The sequence below is a fragment of the Molossus molossus genome, unplaced genomic scaffold (assembly GCF_014108415.1).
Source record: "Molossus molossus isolate mMolMol1 unplaced genomic scaffold, mMolMol1.p scaffold_m16_p_5, whole genome shotgun sequence".
Lineage (NCBI taxonomy): Eukaryota > Metazoa > Chordata > Mammalia > Chiroptera > Molossidae > Molossus > Molossus molossus.
Genome location: NW_023425388.1, coordinates 9,318,033 through 9,324,032, shown reverse-complemented (window position 1 = coordinate 9,324,032; position 6,000 = coordinate 9,318,033).

The window sequence follows — 6,000 nt, the reverse complement described above, 5'->3', positions numbered from 1 at the left end:
TTTCACTCACACACACACACACAGCTGTTTTCCCTGGGAGCAGACACCCCGAATTCCTGGGAACAATATCTGAAGCCCGAGGCCCCCCAGGCTTGTTTTTGATCTTATACACCCTGCTTCTCCAGAAATAACCAAGTCTCTCCTTCAAAGCCAACACGTGGCCAGACCGAAGTCTTGCATCCAGACCGGTCCGTTGTAATCGGGCAGGCGGTTCCCTACCCCTGCGGTCGGCGGCCTCGGCAGGGGCAGGTGCGGCCTTCCTTCCTGGGAAAACGCCTGAACTGTAGCAATTTGATGGCTCCTGAGATTTGTTTTAAGTCGCCGTAGTCGTTACATAGGTTAGCACCGAGGCCTTTGTTCTCGTGTAATAAACAGCCGACCACGGAGTGTTCAAAGACACATGGTCCTCCGTGTGGCCATAAAATTAGCCCTAATCTGTGGCCGGCTCTGCTCCATTTTCAGCCATGCGGCCAGCCTGTTTTCAAATGTTTTGTTTGTCGGATAATTTCTGATAACTCCTATAAAGCCGTGTTGCACACAGTAAAAGGCTTCACGTGGGACCATTAAGAACAACGAACCGTGCTAACCACAAACCTCAAAAGAAGTATTCTGTTGTTTGAGGTTTAAATACAAAATAAAGATCGTTCTTCTTGCCAAGAGCAGAAAGGTCTTTGGAGAACGTCACTTTTGCAAGAGTCCCTGGCATGACTGCAGACGCAGTAGGTGCCCGCATCTGTGTCTTCTTACTCTTTCCTCTGAAGGCACGTCAACGTTTCAGAATCGCTCGGCGAAGGTGGGTACGGCTGGTGCGTGACAGTCACATGTTCCGAAGAGAATCCTTGTTAAGTACGATCGTGTGAACTAGATTCGTCCCGAGGGTCGCGCTCCTGGTGCTGAAGCAGCCTCCTCTCTCTTTCCGGTGCAGCTGGATGGAGTTCGGAGAAGCGAGGACTCTGGGGAATTGGATCAAACAGCCGGAACTGTCAGATGAACTTGACAAGTAGAGTGTCCCGTGTGTTTTTCACAGGGAGGCCACTCTCGGTTTCCTGACTGGGCTAACAGAGTGATGTTAACACGTGGCCTTGGGTGTCGCCCTCCCACGTGCACACGTCCTGAGCACTGCGGTTGACATGCCCTGGGGGAAGGAGGACGATGGGTAAGAGCTCGATGACCGCCCGCTCAGGACACTCGTCAGGGCGCTGTCCCGCCAGGCTGGCGGAGCTCGCGGACAGCTGTGCGCACAGGGCGGAGGTGTGGGGCTCGGCTGGGTCCGACGGCGGCCTCCCGGGGGCGAGGCTGGCGCCAAGGGCAGCAGCCACGGCCACAGGCTCTGGTCAGGGCCGCAAACGGTCTCAGGCGTGGGTCCCTTCGACTCCACTCAGCTGGCCTTCCCCCCAACTCCCTTTCGCCCTGCTGTGAAGGCTGGGCAGAACAGAGGATGGCATTTCTTCGGGGGGCCTAGGACAGCGCGCCGGGGAAACGCCCCAATGACGTGTACGTTCGTATGACTTCGTATACTTCGTCCTGCAAGGCCAGCGGTTGGAGTCCCACACACAAATCAAACACAGGCCCAACGCAGACCCCAGAGAACTCTACAGTGTCGGGGTGAGGGGTGGAGGGGTATCCGTCCACATCCCCGAATGTCAATAATGACTCATGCGGGGATGAAAATGGACAGAAGTGACTTCAGATGGGTGGTCGAGCGGTAGCCCAGCGAAGACCCCAGTGATGAAAAGGAGCCAGGAAAGCAAAACCACAGAGGGAAGCTGTGTGTGTGGGTGACTCTCACGTGCAAAGGCCCTGAGGTAGGGGTCTAGGGTATTCAAGGAGCAACCAAGCGTGTGTGTGGCTAGAGTGGAGGAAGGGGGAGCGTACAGGCAGCTGTTACAGAAGTGGACCGGTCCCTTACAAAGAGCATCGGGAAGGCGTACAGATTGGTCCCCAAGTGACCTCTAAAATTGCTCTCTGTTCTCACCTAGAGCCCTGGAGCACCTAGAAGGCCAGGGGAGGAACCGTCTGCTCCCTTCCACAGCGCTGGCAAAGGTGCACTCCTTCCCTGGCATCCCTCTACCCACCTTAACATTTTAAGGTCTAACCCACACACTGCTCTCAGCTCACTGTACCCTTAACGAAGGAGGCGACGCCAGGACGCCAGCACCCCCTCTACCACTCTGCCACGGTCTGCTTAGACCAGTCCTTCTCAACGGGGTGATTTTACCCCAGGGGACAATGCTGTTCTGAGATATTTGGGGTTGACACACATGGCGCAGGGGTACCCCTGGCATCTACTGCATAGGGGCAAGGACGCGGCCAGCGTGCTCAGCGCACGGGACGGCCCCAACCACAGAGACGCCCCCCATCTAAAATGCCAACAGCGGAGAAGAAAGACCTCCCCAGGCAGATTACCAAGGAGGCTCCTGTTCCAGAGAAAACGCCCCAGCTCCTTCCCAAATTAACTGCCTCCCTCCATTGTCACACGTTGGAAAACAAGGGAGTTTCTATTTCAGATGACGGGGTGGGTTCGCCGTCTGTGTGGCTGGTTTCTGGCAGAGGCCTGAGGCCTCGTGGTCAGCTAAGTGTGGTTTACTGCGTGTTGGGAGAAGTCCCAGAACGGGCCAGAGCCGTACACATGGCGGGCAGACCACCCTCGACTCTGGGGCTGCTTGGAGCTCCCAGAAGTTGGAAGGCACCCCGCTGGGTCCTTCCCAGGGGAAGTGGCTGGATGCGAGGCTTAAAACTGTGGGGACTTCCTGGCTTCATGGGTTTCCACTCTGCGACGTTTCCCCCTTTGTACATGGCCATAAGCGCTCCCAGATTCGAAGCAGATGTTTGTCTAAAACATCCTTAAATAGATATGTCAGCACACAGCACAATGGCTTCGGGCTGAATTGTGCCCCCTCAAATTCATATGCTGAAGCCCTAGCCCTCAGCACTTCAGAATGTGCCTGTATTTGGATATAAGATCTATGAAGAGGTAATGCATGTAAAATGAGGCCATTGGGGTAGCCCTGACCTAATCTGACTGGTGTCTTTACGAGAAGAGATCGGGACACAGACTCACACAGAGGGACGATCGTGTGGGGACACAGGGAGCAGACGGTGTTTACAAGCTCCTGTTGTTTTAGCCACCTGGTCTGTGGGGCTTTGAAATGGCAGCCCTAGCAGACTGATGCAACAGTCTTAGAGGGTCCCGGGGTTCACACGTTCTCCCGTGTGGCCTGCCACCCGCACCACCATCTCCTTTGTGAACACTCTGAGGAGCGGTTGGGGCCTCCTTACTGCACAAAGAAATCGTTGAGCAGGTGAATCCGTTTCTTCCTGCTGCTGTAACAAATTGCCACAAATTTAGGAGTTAGAAACATCGGCAATTTATTATCTCACAGTTCAAGAGGCCGGAAGTCCAAATTCCGTTTCCCTGGGTCTGCTGTGTCCGGGGCGGAGGGCACAGTCTGTTTCTCATCGTTTCCAGCATCCGGAGCTGCAGCCCTGCAGCCCTTGGCTTGTGGCCCCGTCCTCGATCCGGGAAGCCAGCAGGGCAGCCCCTGGTGTCCATCACCACACTGCCTTCTCTCTGCGTCAAATCCCCCTCTGCCTTCTCTTGTAAACCTTGTGATGGCATTTGGGGCCCTCCTGGGTGATCCAAGTTCACATCCCACCCCACATTACAAAGTCCCTTTCGTCATGGAAGGCAGCGTGTCTGCAGATTCTAGGGACTAGGACATTTTGGGGGGTGGGGGGTTATTCAGCCTACCCCACACCTTCAGGCAGAGTTCTTGGGCCAGGCCATTTTATTGGCCACCAGCCAGCCTGGGGGACAGGACCCGTCGGCGGTGGCCAGGTGGTTAAATCGTGGACCACAGCCTCCTTGACCACATGGCATTCGCAGGCGCTCCAAGAGAGATTTGGGTATTGCAGACCCTCTGTGGGGCCAGGTTCGCAAGGCCTGCCCAGAAGACGTTCCCAGGGATGTTTATGTTTTCGAAGATGGCTTTGGATCAAAGGATGAAAGTCAAATGACCAGAGCAGTATAAGCGATGAGCCCCTAACCTTGAGCCAGCGGTCCCCCCTACACTGGAGGAAACAGACAAGCAGTGCTCAGGCAGACGGGGACTTGAGACCCTCTGGGAGGGGCCCCAAGACCCAACCTCTCCTTCCCTCTGAGGTTGTGCAATATACTGCTTACGGGAAGTGAGGTGACTTCTCTGTCCCTGTAGACAAAGCGTTCGCAGGGTGAGTCTCAGAGTGTTAGTGACAACTTGGCTTAGCTCCTTTTCTTCCCCAGCTCAGCAGATCTTTCCCCCCTCAAAGCATGCTTTTCAAGAACTGGACCCCAAACAGTCACAAGGAACTTGAACACTAACAAACACATCATTAAACATATACGACTTCCTTCCAGTACATTCTGTCCAGATGCAGAGGACAGTTACGGCATTTATTTTCAGACCACCCTCGTTATTGTTCCCACCCACCCCTCATTTTATTAAATTGCCTGCAGGCAAATAAAAAAGGGTCATAAAGATCTAAGTTGCTGCTTCTCCTTTTTTTTTTTTTTTTTTTCAATTAAATGAATCTAAATGGGCAATTGCTGGTTCCGGGGGTGGGGGTGGGGGTGGTTGGGGAACCTAAGACATTTCCCTTTTTCTCTATTTTTCAAGTCCCAAGAAGCGGCCGCTATTCTAAAGGGCCTGAGAGCCCTGCGCGTTGCTCCCGGCGAGGCCCCCTCCTCGGAGGAGCGAAGCTTCCCGGGAAAGCTCAGCTGCGTCACTCAGCGTGGCAGCTGGTGCACAGCGGCGTGGTGGGCTGAACTATGCCCCCTGGAAAGACATGTTGAAGTCCTAACAATGTACCTGTGAACTGTGACCTTATTTGGAAATAGGGTCTCTGCAGAGCCTATCGATGAGATCAGACAGAATCAGGGTGAGCCCTAATCAATGACTGGTGTCCTTAGAGGGAAATCTGGACACGGACACGGAGGGAGGAGGGTGGGAAGACGCAGGGAGAGCGCCTGTGACGGCAGGGATGCTCTGTAACCCGAGAGAACCGAGGATGGTTGTCAACCCCCAGCAACTCGGAGAAGGCAAGGAAGGAGTCGTCCCCTGAGCCCCCAAGAAAGAGCCAACCCTGCTGACACCTTGATCTCAGACTTCTGGCCTCCGACTGGGAGGCGAACATCGCTGTTTTAAGCCTCCGGGTCTGGGGAGCTTTGCACGAAGGGCAGCCTTGGCCAACAGCTATGCTGAGTCAGGCTAAATGCCCATTTTGGTGAGTTGAAGCTACAGCTGCTGACTGCCTCTGTTCTTAATGTGTCTCCTCTGCTCCCACATTTCCTGAACCGCACTCGGGCTGCAAGTCGGAGGGAGCACCAGTGCCCTCAGGGTCCGACAGCTCCACGGGCAATGTGATGTCTCCTCCCACCCACTCTCGGGAAGCAAGGAGGAGCAGGCCGGAACACAGGGGTGCCTTGCAGGCCGCTCCGAGGGGCGGGGGGCGGGAGGGAAGATGAGCATCTGGGGGCGGCTAGTGCCCACCCGATGCCCTGCTGGGAGCGGCACAGGGCGACCTGGTCCCGTGCGAGCCGAGGGCCAAGCGTCTCAGGCAGGAGCAGCACGTGTGAGCGGGACCTGAGCCAGGGCTCCTCGCTCCAAAACCACTGGAGGACTCACCCACAGCCTGGTGTCACGGTGGCCCCGGTCTCTGCCCAGGCTCCGTGCGGGGCCGCTGAGTTTCTGTTAACTGAGCACCATTGCAGCGCATTCTCAACTTCCCGGAGAGCATCAGCAGCAGGTGGGAGGGTCGGCCGAACACCCATGGTCCCCTGCCCCATCCCCACAGTTGGGTTGGGTGCACCCCAGGGTCTGTTGCTAATGCGTTTCCAGGTGATGGTAAGAGGCCTCAGGTGTGGGGCAAGTCCTGGTGCCCATGCCCTCCGGAGAAGGGAGAGAATGGCGAGGAAGAGGAGGCCTGCTCTTCCTCACTGCTCCACCCCCACCTGTCCTTCCA